General features: G+C 45.8%; 1 protein-coding gene across 5 annotated transcripts in view; it reads right to left on the reverse strand.

Moving 5' to 3' along the window:
• The window catches only part of PAM (peptidylglycine alpha-amidating monooxygenase), a 616,313-nt gene that overhangs the window by 556,801 nt on the left and 46,148 nt on the right, over nt 1–13,364 (reverse strand). The gene's annotated exons all lie outside the window — the stretch shown is intronic.

The raw sequence follows: 13,364 nt of genomic DNA on the forward strand, positions 1-13,364 counted from the left end.
AAGAAAGCCAATACCTGGGAGGACGCAGTGGCATACTTAGAAGGGGAAGAATGTTTGTGCTTCTTAGCTTCCTTACATGCTACATCCTTTGAGACTCAAGGCATCGATGATGATGTAGAGTCCTGCCTCTGTAATGATCCCAATGGTCAAAGCTCAGGACATGGTGTCGAAGCACTTGGCACTGATGCCGATGCCAGTCACAGGAGGCTGGATGTTGGTTTCCAAGTCTCCAGACTTGCTAGATGTTTATGCTGATGCGGTACTGAAAATTTCATTGAAATGGAGTTTCCGAGCATTAAGAACATAAGAATTGCCACTGCTGGGTCAGACCAGTGGTCCATCATGCCCAGCAGTCCGCTCACGTGGCAGACCTCTTCTGCATGCAAAGATGGAGGGAAGTCAGTGTCCCAATGTTCAGGCCCCATATACTGGACACACTAATTATGTGGATCAGAGCCTGAGATTGTCCAATTACATCAATAGAATTTTTTTAAAGCTGCTTGGTACTGCCTTTGACATGGAAGGGAAACAGCCAACACTAAAATCAAAGGGCTCAAAGGCCTGGTTGCTTGAGTGAAAAAGTACACAAGAATTATCAATGTTCCCGGGCAGGGAAAATAGGCTCAAGGTAGCCTGAAGGCCAAAAACCTGAAAGGTTGAAAAATTTAACCAAAGTCAGAAGAAAGAGTGGAACATAATAAAAACAAAGAATTATGACGAAAAATAGGACAGGAAGGCACAAAAGTAGCAAAAGGTTTTATGCACTGAAGAGAAAACTGAAGACACAGGGCTCCTTTTATCAAGCTGTGGTAGGCGGTTAACGCGCGGAATACCGCATGTTCAACTGTCTGCCGCGTTAGTTGCTAACGCCTCCATTGACGAGGCGTTAGTTTTTTGGTGTGCCGCGGGTAGTTAGCACGTGATGAAATGTCCAATGTGCTAACCCCCATAGTGCACCTTGATAAAAGGAGCCAACAGTTTCTCAATGTCATGGAAAATTAAGAACTGTTGGTCTTGTGAGTGGACATCGGACGGAAAGACACCAGCACATGTGCAGTATGAGCACCATCTAAAAACTTTAAAGAGATATGCACTTGGCAATGTCCATACTGGGTTCTGTGGATGACATCACCCCACATGAGAATATAATACCTACTTGTCCTCTGAGAATTAATGGTATAAAAAGTAAAACAAATACTTTTGTAGCTGCAGCGATGCTGTCTTAACTGACTCTCACATGGTTTTTGAAGAATATGAATTTGATCTGTATGTGAAAGAAAAGATAACATTGCTGCAGCTACCACCTGCATCTGGGATCAAAACATCACATCTAGATTACCTTGAATCTTATAAGGGCATAAAAGTGCACCCAACACCCATTGTTGAAGACACCATTCGCAGTACTCTCACTGATAAAATGAAGGACTGGAACTGCTTTACAATTTAATGATAGCAGTGAGAGATACAATGGAGTTTCAATGGGGTTAGCACCTGCATCTAGGGTTAAAACATTACAAAAAGACCACCACAAGCCTTATATGTGTTTATAACTTCAAATAAATAAATAAATATTATAAATAAATTATTATTATTCAAAAAAGTCAAATGATTGAGGAATCTTTATAGTTCTGGATATGTTGAAGGGCTATACCTTTTTTAAAAAAATGATTTTTATTCAGAAAGCAGCCAAAACCAAAACAAGAAATCATAAGGTATGGTACAAGAAAATCCAACAACAAAGCAAACAACCACAGTGTAAACAGGCCAGGAAGGTAACACCCGGAAAGGGCATGAAGAAAATACCAGGCCTCTAAGAGGAAGGAGTGCAGCAGTAAATTCTGTAGTGAACTGGATATAACCTCCAAGGACATGGGCCAGAACCGGTGCTCTAGAAGTTACCCCCCTGGAGAACAGGTCAGGGATGCAATAACCTTTTGGAAATAAGAAACCCCAGTCCCCACTCACACCCACAACCATTCCAGCGGACAACATCCAGCAAACATACCACACTAACCACACCAAATAAACCCCAGGCATGCCCCCATTCACACACCAGTCAGACACATACTGACCATACCGGCTTGAGAGTAGGCAAACAACATCGAACCCTTGAGGTCCAACAAAACAAAGTTATCGCTGGGCAGCGGAGACAGCCGCCTCAGCCGCTAGCTAGAATGCCTTCCACAAAGAAGCATAAAGGCGTTTATTGCTAGATAATACTGAATGATAGGTGCGTAGCTCAAAAGCAGCAACCTCCTTCATCTTCATTAACCACTGTTGAAAGGAGGTGGGTGTCGGCGCCACCCAATGCTGTAACAAAAGCTTTTTTACCAACAGGAGCTTCCTATATGGGAGCATGAAACTCCCTGGAAGAGTTCCCTCTGGTCCCCTAAAAGCAACAAGCCATAATCCCGGGGTACCGTCCACCCCACCAAGCCATCGAGGAAGAGGAGAACCTGAAGCCAGACAGCTACATGAGGACATTCCAAAAACATGTGGACCAAGGTGCCTGGGACCTACTGGCAGTAGGAGCAAGTAGTATCATCCCAAAGACCCATAGCCTTCCCCTGTGCTCTAGAGATATAGGCCCGGTGCAGGATTTAAATTGCATTTCTCTAAGGTCTGTAGAACCAATTAAAAAAGAAATATTAGCAAAGAGGTCAAAAAATTGGGCCCGGGTATATTCAACTGCCAGATCCCTGGACCACAGACCCGCCATCCATTCTATGTATGGAGCTAGAGGATCAAGTTTGAGGACCCTGTACCACGTGGCTAACGTGTTCATCTGAGAGGTATCAACACCAACTGTGCATCTAATCTGCCAAGAGACCACTGTTCCTCCCACTGGCGTACTAGGGATGTAAAGTAATGTCGGATCTGTAAATATGCCCAAAACTTGCAGAAGGGAGCTCCCTTCTGGACTGCAACTGAGAAAAGGTGGGGAAGGCCCCCGCACCCCATTCAGAAAGGTGCCGAAGACTGACAAAGCCCAGGGACTCCCATAGCCGAAACCCCGAGATGCCCATCCTCGGAGAGAAGTCAATGTTCCCCACCAAGGGTAGGAAGGGAGAAGCCTGAGGGGAGCGTTGTTGTCTCCTCCGCTACCATCGCTATGCCCGGCGTAAAGGATTCAAAAATTGGAACCAAGAACCAGTCCCCAATATAGCCCACCGCTGCATATGCAGTAAAGATAAAAAGGAATGGGGAGCGCACCAAGCAGTCATCCACCCTGTGGGAGAGAATTTATAACATCCCGTGACACCCTCGTGCACAAATCGCATCAAGGAGGCCACGTTGTACAAACGGATGTCCGGGAGATTCAATCCACCCAATCTCCTGTCCAAGGTCAACATGGCAAAACTGATCCATGCTACTTTATTACGCCAGAAAAAGGAAAGAAGGATAGAGTTAAAGGCCCGTTCATCTTTAGCAGTAATCCACAAAGGAACAGTCTGCTGTGTATATAGGAGTTTAGGCAGGAGGACCATCTTAAACAAAGCTACTCTCCCCCAGAGAGAAAACGGTAAGTCCTTCCATTTGACACAAAGGGTGTGTATGGTCTCAAGATGATTAAGATTATATTGATACATAATTTTAGGAGGGACACTCAGGTAAACCCCCAGATAGCGCATCAGTTTTTGGACGGTGGGGATAGGTAAATCAGCACGCCATCGCTCACATCGCTCGGAAGCCAAGGGCAGCAATTCAGATTTGGCACAATTAACACAGAGGCCTGATATGGTCCCAAAGGCCTGCACAATATTGAGCACCAGCGGAAGGTGTAAATGAGTTTGTTCTAAATATAGAAGGATGTCATCAGCGAACGAGTTAAGACGGCTCTCCAAGGCTCCAATCTTGATACCCATAATAATGGGGTCCGATCTTATCTTAATCGCCAAAGGTTTGATAGCAAGAAGAAAAAGAAGCAGGGACAATGGACAACCCTGACGCGTTCCCTGTTCTAAAGGGAATGGAGTGGAATGGAGTGGTCTTTGACCTAAGAGCCGCTGTGGGAGCAGACTGCTGGACACGATGGACCTCTGGTCTGACCAAGCAGCGGCAATTCTTATGTTCTTATTGACAAGAAGCTATGCCTGAGAGGAAAAGTATAAACTGTGCACCCACTCCGAAAAGGTATCCCCAGGTCATATAGCCCCATGACCCAAAAAAGGTAAGACCATGCTGTCAAAAGCCTTTTCTATGTCCAGGCTCACAATATCTGTCTGTCACCCCCCCCCCCCCCAACCCATAGAGTAGATAGCCATCAATGCTCTAGTTAAATTCATAGAGGCATATCTGCCAGGCACAAAGCCCACTTGGTCCTCATGGATGAGCATGTGCAGAAAGACATTCAAGCGCTTTGCGAGTAACACTGCCAGCAACTTCGCATCTTGGTTAAGGAGCAATATGGGCCTGTAGGAACCCACCTGAGATGGGTCTTTGCCTGGTTTGGGCAGTAAAACAACATGGGAAGAGATAATATCCGAAAGAATCTTGTAATATTCAGGCCCGTATCCATTGGGTCCGGGAGATTTGGTAAGCTTAAGCCCCCTTAAACCAGTCTCCACCTTCAGGCGCATGATGGGGGCATGCAAATCCTGAATCTGATCCTGTGTAAGCTGAGGAAGTCAGACACCCTGAAAAAATGTGTCCCGATCCGCCACTGTATAGGGCTTATATGCATACAGATTGCTATAAGACACAAATTGCTGATGGATGTGGGCTTCTGTCGTATGCCTATGACCATGTGGGACCATGATGGATGTGATCACCGTTGCGCCAGCAAACTGCCTGCCTTCCCACCCCATCTATGAAGTCAATAGCGATGGAAATACAGGTGCCATTCTGTTCGTTCCATAAGAATAGCGTCAACTTGCTGCTGGAGCTCACGAAATTGAAAACGGTGTGCAATCGTCAAGCTGCTCTGGTGACGCCTTCGTAACTGTTATATCTCTCCAGACAACACCTGCAATTCAGCCTCTTGCTTCTTTTTTTTACCCAAAACATAGGCTATAATATAGCCTTGTATAACCGCTTTTGAAGCCTCCCAAAAGAGGCTCGGGTCAAGGTCAGGTGCATAATTAGTGCCTGAAGCCATCATGTAGCCAGTTGTGGAATGCACCCAATTGGGCCAGAGGCAGGATAGCGGCCAGACCCAAAAAGCCACAGTTCCTGGGCAAGGGTACCCCTCATGGAGCAGGCAGCTTTTCCAAGAAAGTCTGGAGGTTTGCTGGGGTATCCAGTGTGATGGTCCCATTGGTATGATGGATCCAGACCTTAGCAGGATACTGTAGGGCAAACTTGATCTCACGGGAGTGTAGCTGAGTACAGTAAGGGGCCAAAGCCCTCCAGCGCTCGGACAGCTTGATGGAGAAGTCCTGCAAAAGCAAGATTTTGTGGCCCTGGTATTCCAATGTCTGTTGTTGTCGGTAAGCCTCCAATAGTTTGGCTTTAGCCGTGTAGCCCCCTCCGCCAGCAGCACCCCGATGCGATGGGCCCTCTCCACTTGTACCGGGCCCAAAGAAGGAGTTAGTCCCAGAGTTTGGGGCAACCAAGTTGCCACTAAGTCACCCAGCTCTGAGTCCCGGACTGATTCCTGCAAGCCTATGAGCCGTAAATCATTTCAGTGGCCGCAATTTTCGGCATCCTCTGCCCACTCCGTCGCTGTTTCACTTGAGTCTCCAGGGAGGCAATACGCTGGTCCGCCATCTCCACTCTGTCCTCATGGGCCGAGATCCCCTCTTCTGCGTGTTGAAGGCGCGTTGCATGCCCTGCGATGCTCTTTTACTTCTTCAAGAACTGAATGTAATTTGGACAATTTTTTATCCAGTAGCTGAGAGAGATGGCGAACGAGACTTGCATGTTCTCCTTGTGCAAGGACGTGCCAGTTGACATCGGGTTGGGAGCCGCCATGCTGGTACGCTTTGCAGTTTTGTCTTTACCAGGCCTCGATGACTTCATCGGCATAACTGCCACAGGTCACCGATGCAAGCTACAAGATGTCCCGCCAACGAGAGCAGAGACTGACTGGTTGGGGTACGTACCTTTTTAGCATGGAAAAAGTACTGACAAGCGCAATTTATGGGGGTTATTTCAGGGAGAAGAGCAGAGCTCAAGCAGTAGACAACTGGTCAGAGCGCTGCCATCACGTGAAACCCCCCCTCCCCCCCCAAAGGGCTATTCCTAATTTCCTCCACAAAGTCCTGTGACACTCTGATGCCAAAATTTTTTTAAAAATCATAAATTTAGAAAATTAATTTTGTCAATCTGCTTCTCAGGTGTTCCACTGTATGGGTTGGTTGGGACTGAGGATAATGTAATGGCAGCATTTACAGGCCTTAGGGGACCTAAGGGTCATTAATTAAGAGAGACCCCTGGTGGCCAAATACAGAGCCCAAGATTGCACGTCTTCAGAGAAACACTGTTGAATGGCCCCTAGCCATGCAGATATGTTTGGGGTTGGGGAACAGAGGGAGGATATAAAAGGGGAAAAATCCCTAAGTAGTTGGAGAATGCATGCTGATAGAAATAGATAGAAAAAGAAAAAAAAACCACACATAAGAAAAAGCAAGAAAGCAAACAAAAACATTAACTCTGCAACTGTAGTAAACATTGCAAATATACCATAAATGCAAATGCTTGCGTGATTGACATTGTGCAAGATTCACAAGAGGGTATCTGTTACACAACCAGTATGGAGGCAGGATGCCAATGATCATTTTCTAACAAGAGTAGTATATAAAGCAAGTCTGAAATCCCCCAGATCCCTCTTTCTGTACATCCTAATGTCTGCTTTTCTTCCTTCGGTGGGGTAATGGGCACTTTTCATCTGTTTTAGATCTGTTGTTCTTTTCTGTGGTAGGAATTAATAGCCATGAGCTTGAACAGCACCGATAAGAATGCATATTATTCACAGGGAATTTCAATACATGCACCATAGCCAAGACAAACCTTCATACCGCATTTCCCATCAAGCAAATTGTTTTATAGACTCAGCCTGAAGAACAGCAGTTAGCACAAACATAACATGCCATTGAAATAACACTATTCTTCAGGAATTAAAAGTATTTACAAAGATGTTAAAAGACCAAAATCACAGTGGGGGAGAAAAAAAAAAAGAAATCATTACTAACTTTACCAACTCTGTTCACTAACTGAATTTACTTCAGTCCATAAGAGATTATTTTGTTGCATCTATTGTTCCTAGAAATGCTCTACCTTTTTAGGAATATGAAGTGTAGAAAAATAATTAAACAAGCTTATGATAGCAGCTGCTGAAGGCAGGAGATACTGCTTAGAAAATCATTCCCCTTAATGAACGAAAACGCGGTTTTCAGTGTCTGATATATGAAGTGCAAATGGCTTACCGTACATGCCTCGGCATTTTCTGAATCACTGCTAAAGAAGATGCAGCAGCATCTGAAGAGGGGCTTATGCTCCTGTGTTAGGGGTGAATCATCCTCATGTACATGGCTCGGAACAGTCTCTATCTGTCTATTGACATCATTCAGGAAGACTTGGAGGCAGAGGATACTATGGTAACCAGGCAATGTGCTGAGAGACAGAAGCCTTTAATTGCCTTAACAACTTCCAGGGGCTGTAGCTACAGAGCTTGGATTCACCAAGGAGGAAGCAAAGACTGTCACAGGCTAGAAGGGTGACACAAAGCCAAAAGAAAAATCAATGAATTCCTGAATCTATTAACTGTGACGCAACTTTTTTTTTTTCTTGTTTCTTATTTATTGACAAATGTCAGCAGCTTAATCCATTAGTGATAGGTGGTGGTCAATTAAAAGCTCTGGCACAGATCAGGGATCAAAAAAATGATACTGACACACAGTAACCCAAAGATGCATTCCTACATTATTTTCATGTTTGAAACACCAATCTCCTATTAAAAAGACACAGGAACAGAAAACCATACCAGCATCTTGTGGTTTCACTAGACTCGGATCTTGGTTTAATAACCACTGATGTCAGGGGGACCAGATTCATCTCAGGAGTGAATTTCTTTAGTCCCCGAAAGAGGGAAGAATTCTCCAGAACAGGTTTAGGAGCCACAAAGCTAATTTATACTTTGCAAGTTTCTAATGGGTTAACAACATTAAAAAAAAAAAGTCTTAGGAAGCAATATGCTATAGCAGTCAGCTTCTCATGAGCAGATTCAATACCTGGGCATGTCTGGACAGCAACACTGAACATCTAGGGTCAGGCTCTAACATGCAAGTTATGTAGGAGTCAGCCAATATTCAGTGCATAGCTAAGCAGGCGATGACACAACTGCTTAGCTATGTGAGCACCAGCACTGAATATACAGTGGTACCTTGGTTTGTGAGCATAATTCTTTCCAGAAGCATGCTCGTACTCCAAAGCGCTCGTATATCAAAGCGAATTTCCCCATAGGAAATAATGGAAACTTGAATGATTCATTCCACATCCCAAAAACTTTAATAGAACATATAGTACTGTACGGACTTGTATTGCAAGATCTCACTCGTTTCAAACAGTCACTACACTGCGAGTGAATTGGGCGTGATGCTTTTATTACATTCAGCCTTGCTCAGCGTGAAATGCACATGTTGTGCGCGCTTGAACTGAGGGTGCATGTATTACATTCAGATGCGATCAGTGATGCGATGCGCATATATTGTGCGTATTTGACATGACACACGCATATGTGATTGCACTGCACGACAACGCACGTTTATCGAGTTAAAATTTAAGAAAATGTTTTGCTCGTCTTGCAAAACACTCGTAAACCACGTTACTCGCTATCCAAGGTTTGACTACAATAGGTCCACTGCCTGCATAACTGCTGGCAGTGACTTTGTGATTTGACTTTGTGACCTTGACTTTGTGAAGTAGAGCCCGGTGAGCTTGATGTGGAATGCCTATTTAAACTGTCGGGGGTCCTCAGCATCAGTGTTAGGTGTGATAGTGGCGGCAGCTCTGGGGAATGGTTCTCAGCACACACCACATTCAGTATAGGACCAAGAGCTGGACCAGGAGGTTCAATCTGACATAGAGTGGCAGGATGGAAAGTCAGATTCCATGCCCTTTTTATCCCAGGATGCAGTTTCCATGGCAGAGTCTGCATCTCTGCATGAGACCAGTAGTGACCCTGGACCACGGGGAAGACCCCACAGTGTAGTGGGTGTTCAAGGCTTCCACACTCCCGTGCTTAATTTCTAATTCGCTGTGGGAATTGAAGCTGGAAGTTCTGCAAGCCTCCGTGTCCCAGTACTCTATTATGAACATCAGCCACGTCCTTTTCCTTGCATCCTGACATCATGAAGCTAGTCTCTGACCATTGGGAATCACCAGAGGGGTCCCTGCGAGTGGCTAAGACTATGGAAAAGCTTTAACCTATGGCTCTGAATTTTCAACTGCTGTTTGTTCAGCCGAAGGTAGATTTGCTGGTATTGCAGGTTGCCAAATGAACTTCCTTGCCCAGTGAAGAAGGTGTGATGTTGAAGGATACGCAAGACCACAAGGTAGATGTCCTCAAAAGGCAATTTGAAACCTTAGCTTTAGGAATTAAGGTAGCAGCAGAGGTTTCCTTTGTAGTACGTGCTTGCCACATGAGCCTGACTCAGGTCCCCACCTCAGAATTAGACAAGGGCCTTTCAATTTATCTTTTCCGGGGTGAATTATATAAGGGATGCTCTGTTTGACTCTGTATGCTCTGTATGTGGAAGCGTATGGCATGAGGTTACAGCCTCAGCCCCCTGAGAATGTGGGTTCAAATCCCATGCTGTTCCTTGTAACCCTGGGCAAGTTACTTAATCCCCCTATTACCCCAGGTACATCAGTTAGAGTGTGAGCTCACCAGGACAAATAGGAAAAAATGCTTTGAGTACCTGAATATAAACTACTTAGGTTATAACTGGTATATAAATACTAAAAATAAATAAGAATAAAATAAAATAAATATATAAATAAGTCATGAGCTGGAGATGGGCAGGAGGAGAGCGGGGGCGACCTAGACTTAGTCGTCTGGCAGTCATAATCAAAAAAGTTTGCCAGGTTGCCAGACAGAACTTATACGTTTTGACTTGCACTAAATCAAAACAGGTATAAGTTCTGAATCGGGCTGCTGAGCTGATCGCAGCCAAGGCAACCCATCCCCCCCCCACCGGTAACAATCACGGCAGGAGAGATACCCAATCTTTCCTGCCGCGATCCCCTGTGAACCCTCCCCCCACCCCACCCCCCAAATCTTCCCCGGCAGGAGATGCCCAATCTCTCCTGCCACGATCCTCCAAATCTTCCCTGGCAGGAGGGTGCTAAAAACACTCCTGTCGGACACAACCCCCCACCCCGGAACAGCCACGTGATCCCTCCTGCCGGATACAACACCCCCCACCCCGGAAGAGCTGCATGATCACGGGGAGGAGGATGCCCAATCCCTCCTTCCAGACACAACACTGCCCAAACCCCTGCCGGACCACGCACCAACCCCCCAGACCCTCCCTCCACCCCACCCCCACATGAACCCCCTAACCCCCCCGGACCCCTCTTCTAACCTTGTGAGATTGACGAATGTATGGGTCCTCACTCCAGCCGGCAGGCCCACCTTCCTCTGAATGGCAGACCTGCCCCTTCCCGGTGCATTGTTGGATGCACCAGGCAGGGGCCTAGCGCCTGATTGGCCCAGGCACCTAAGGCCCCACCCTTAGGAGGAGCCTTAGGCACCTGGGCTAATTCTGGTTGGCCCAGGTGTCTAATGCCCCTCCTATGGGCAGGGCCTTAGGCACATGGGTCATCCGGAATCTTAGGTCTGGGGGGGGCTAGGTGCGTGATCCGGCAGGGGTTCAGGGAAGGGGGTTCAGGGTGGGGGTGTTGTGTCCAGCAGGAAGGATTTGGCAACCTCCTGCTGGGCAAGATTCAGGGGGATCGCAGCACGATTGGGCATCTCTGTCATGATCATTGTGGGGTGAGACGGTTCCAGGATTCTGAAACCCTTGTTGTTTATGACCGCCGCTGGTTAGAGAATTCTGTTTTTAGGCAAAGGACTGGCCCCTCCTTCGCCTAAAAGATCTTATTTTGGGCGTTTGAGGCTTGGGCGATTTTTTGGTCAGGAATGTGCTGTAAGTAGTGGCTGTCTGGGCGATTAAACTGCTGAATGTAGATGTAGGCCATTCTAAAAAAATACTCTCATTTTGGATGATTTTTTTTGAGAATGGACATTTCCCTGCTGCCTACTTTCTGTGCCTAGGGACTTAGGCCAAAAGGGGACTTAGATGTTTCTTTTGATTATGGCCCTCTACATGTCCATCAAAACCAGACACAATAATGATTAAGGAGAGGTAAACGTAAGAGATTAAGCCACTTTTCTGAGCTACAGTTATTGCAGGTAAGAGGATTCACAACAAGCATGGAAAGAACTAGTAAAACTAAAGCAGTTTCTGTAAGAAAGGTCTGGAAATGATCTTTCATCTCATTGCTTGTTGTGATCTTCAGACAGGAGAAAATTTGAATACAGAAAGACAATAAAAAGTGGCATGTTTCATCCACTGGAAATTGTACAAACAATAACATCACTGTACCGAAACATCACTATATGGAGAGATGAAATCCTCATTACTGAACAGGAATTGACTCAAACATTGAAAAGAGAAAGACAACTCTTCTAAAACTGTGGCATGTTATGGCAGCAATGCATGCAGGTTTTTTTCTGTCTGTGCACTTTTTATTTTCCAGTAATTTGCATATCATTAGTTTATTGCACTTGATATAAAAAATTTTTATTCTTTCTAACAGATGCTGGAAAGAAATTATACATAAGGGGAAGATTCCGAGGGAGAAATTCTGTAAATGGTGTTTAAAAAGATTGGTGCCTATTTCTTGTCAATCACATTTAGGCGCCTATTATAGAATCATACCTAACTTAAAACTGGTGCCTGTAATGTGGATCAAACAGGTACAAGTGGATCAATTTTTCACTCCATCAAAAATTACAAAGACTAGGGAACACTCAATGAAGTTACATGGAAATACTTTTAAAACCAATAGGATGAATTGTTTTTTCACTCAGAGAATAGTTAAGCTCTGGAACACATTGCCAGAGGATGTGGTAAGAGCAGATAGCATAGTTAGTTTTAAGAAAGGTTTGTATAAGTTCCTGGAGGAAAAGTCCATAGTCTGTTATTGAGAAAGACATAGAGGAAGCCACTGCTTGCCCTGTATTGGTAGCATGGAATATTGCTACACTTTGGGTTTTGGCCAGGTACTAGTGACCTGGATTGGCCACCATGAAGATGGGCTAATGGGCTTGATGGACCATTGGTCTGACCCAGTAAGGCTATTCTTATGTTCTTATTAAAAGGTACTTAAGTCCTTTAGAGAATCACACATAGTGGGGCCTAAGTCCTTCTCCTAAGTCCAAAACACTAGTGCTGTCTGATTTGCGATTCAAATCAATTCACCGATTCACTTCGGGTGAATCGATTCGAATCAATTCATTTTGGGGAAAAAATTGAACTTACCAATTCGTCGGCCCCCTTGCTAGAAACCCGTTCAGGCTTTCTCTCTGCCACCGGAGTCCTTGCTTCTGATGTAACTTCCGGTTTTGCAAAAACCGGAAGTTACATCAAAAGCAAGGACTCTGGTGGCAAAGAGAAAGCCCGAACGGGTCTCTGCGTGCAGATCAGCGGCAGCAAGGCTCTCTCCTCCCCGGCTGGAAGTATTCCTCCTCTCCTCCACAGCCAAGCAAAAGCGGCCATAGCAAATCCGATTCACTACCCTGCTGCTACTCTGAGCGTCTTCTCTCCATTCGGGCGCCCAAGCGGAAACAGGAAGTTTTCACCGAGGGAGAGCCCCAGTGGAGAGAAGACACAAGGAGTGGTGACAGGAGTGGGGGAGTTGGTGGATTGGAGGAGAGATGGGGAGAAAATGGATGGGAAAGATGAACTTGGGGAGAGGGAAAGATGGGAAGAAGATGGATGGGAGAGATGAACTTTGTGGAGGGGGAAGATGGATAGTGGAGGGGGGAGATGGACTTGAGGGAGATCATGGAGGGGAGATGGACTGGAGAGGGAGAAATGGAGAGAAGATGGATGGGAGACATGAACTTGGTAGAAGGGAGGAGATGGACTTGGGGGAGATCATGGAGAGGGGAGAAGGACTTGGGGAGAAAGAGAAATGGACTTGGGAGAGTTGGTGGACTGGAGAGGAAGAGATGGGGAGAAGATGGATGGGAGAAATGAACTTGGTGGAAGGGGGGAGATAGACTTGGGGGAGATCATGGAGAAGGGAGATGGACTTGGGGGAGTTTGTAGACTGGAGAGGGAGAGATGGGGAGAAGATGGATGGGAGAGGTGAACTTGGTGTAGGGGGGGAAGATGGATGATGGAGAGGGGAGA

This window comes from Geotrypetes seraphini, chromosome 1 (genome assembly GCF_902459505.1).
Source record: "Geotrypetes seraphini chromosome 1, aGeoSer1.1, whole genome shotgun sequence".
NCBI classification, from domain to species: Eukaryota; Metazoa; Chordata; class Amphibia; order Gymnophiona; family Dermophiidae; genus Geotrypetes; species Geotrypetes seraphini.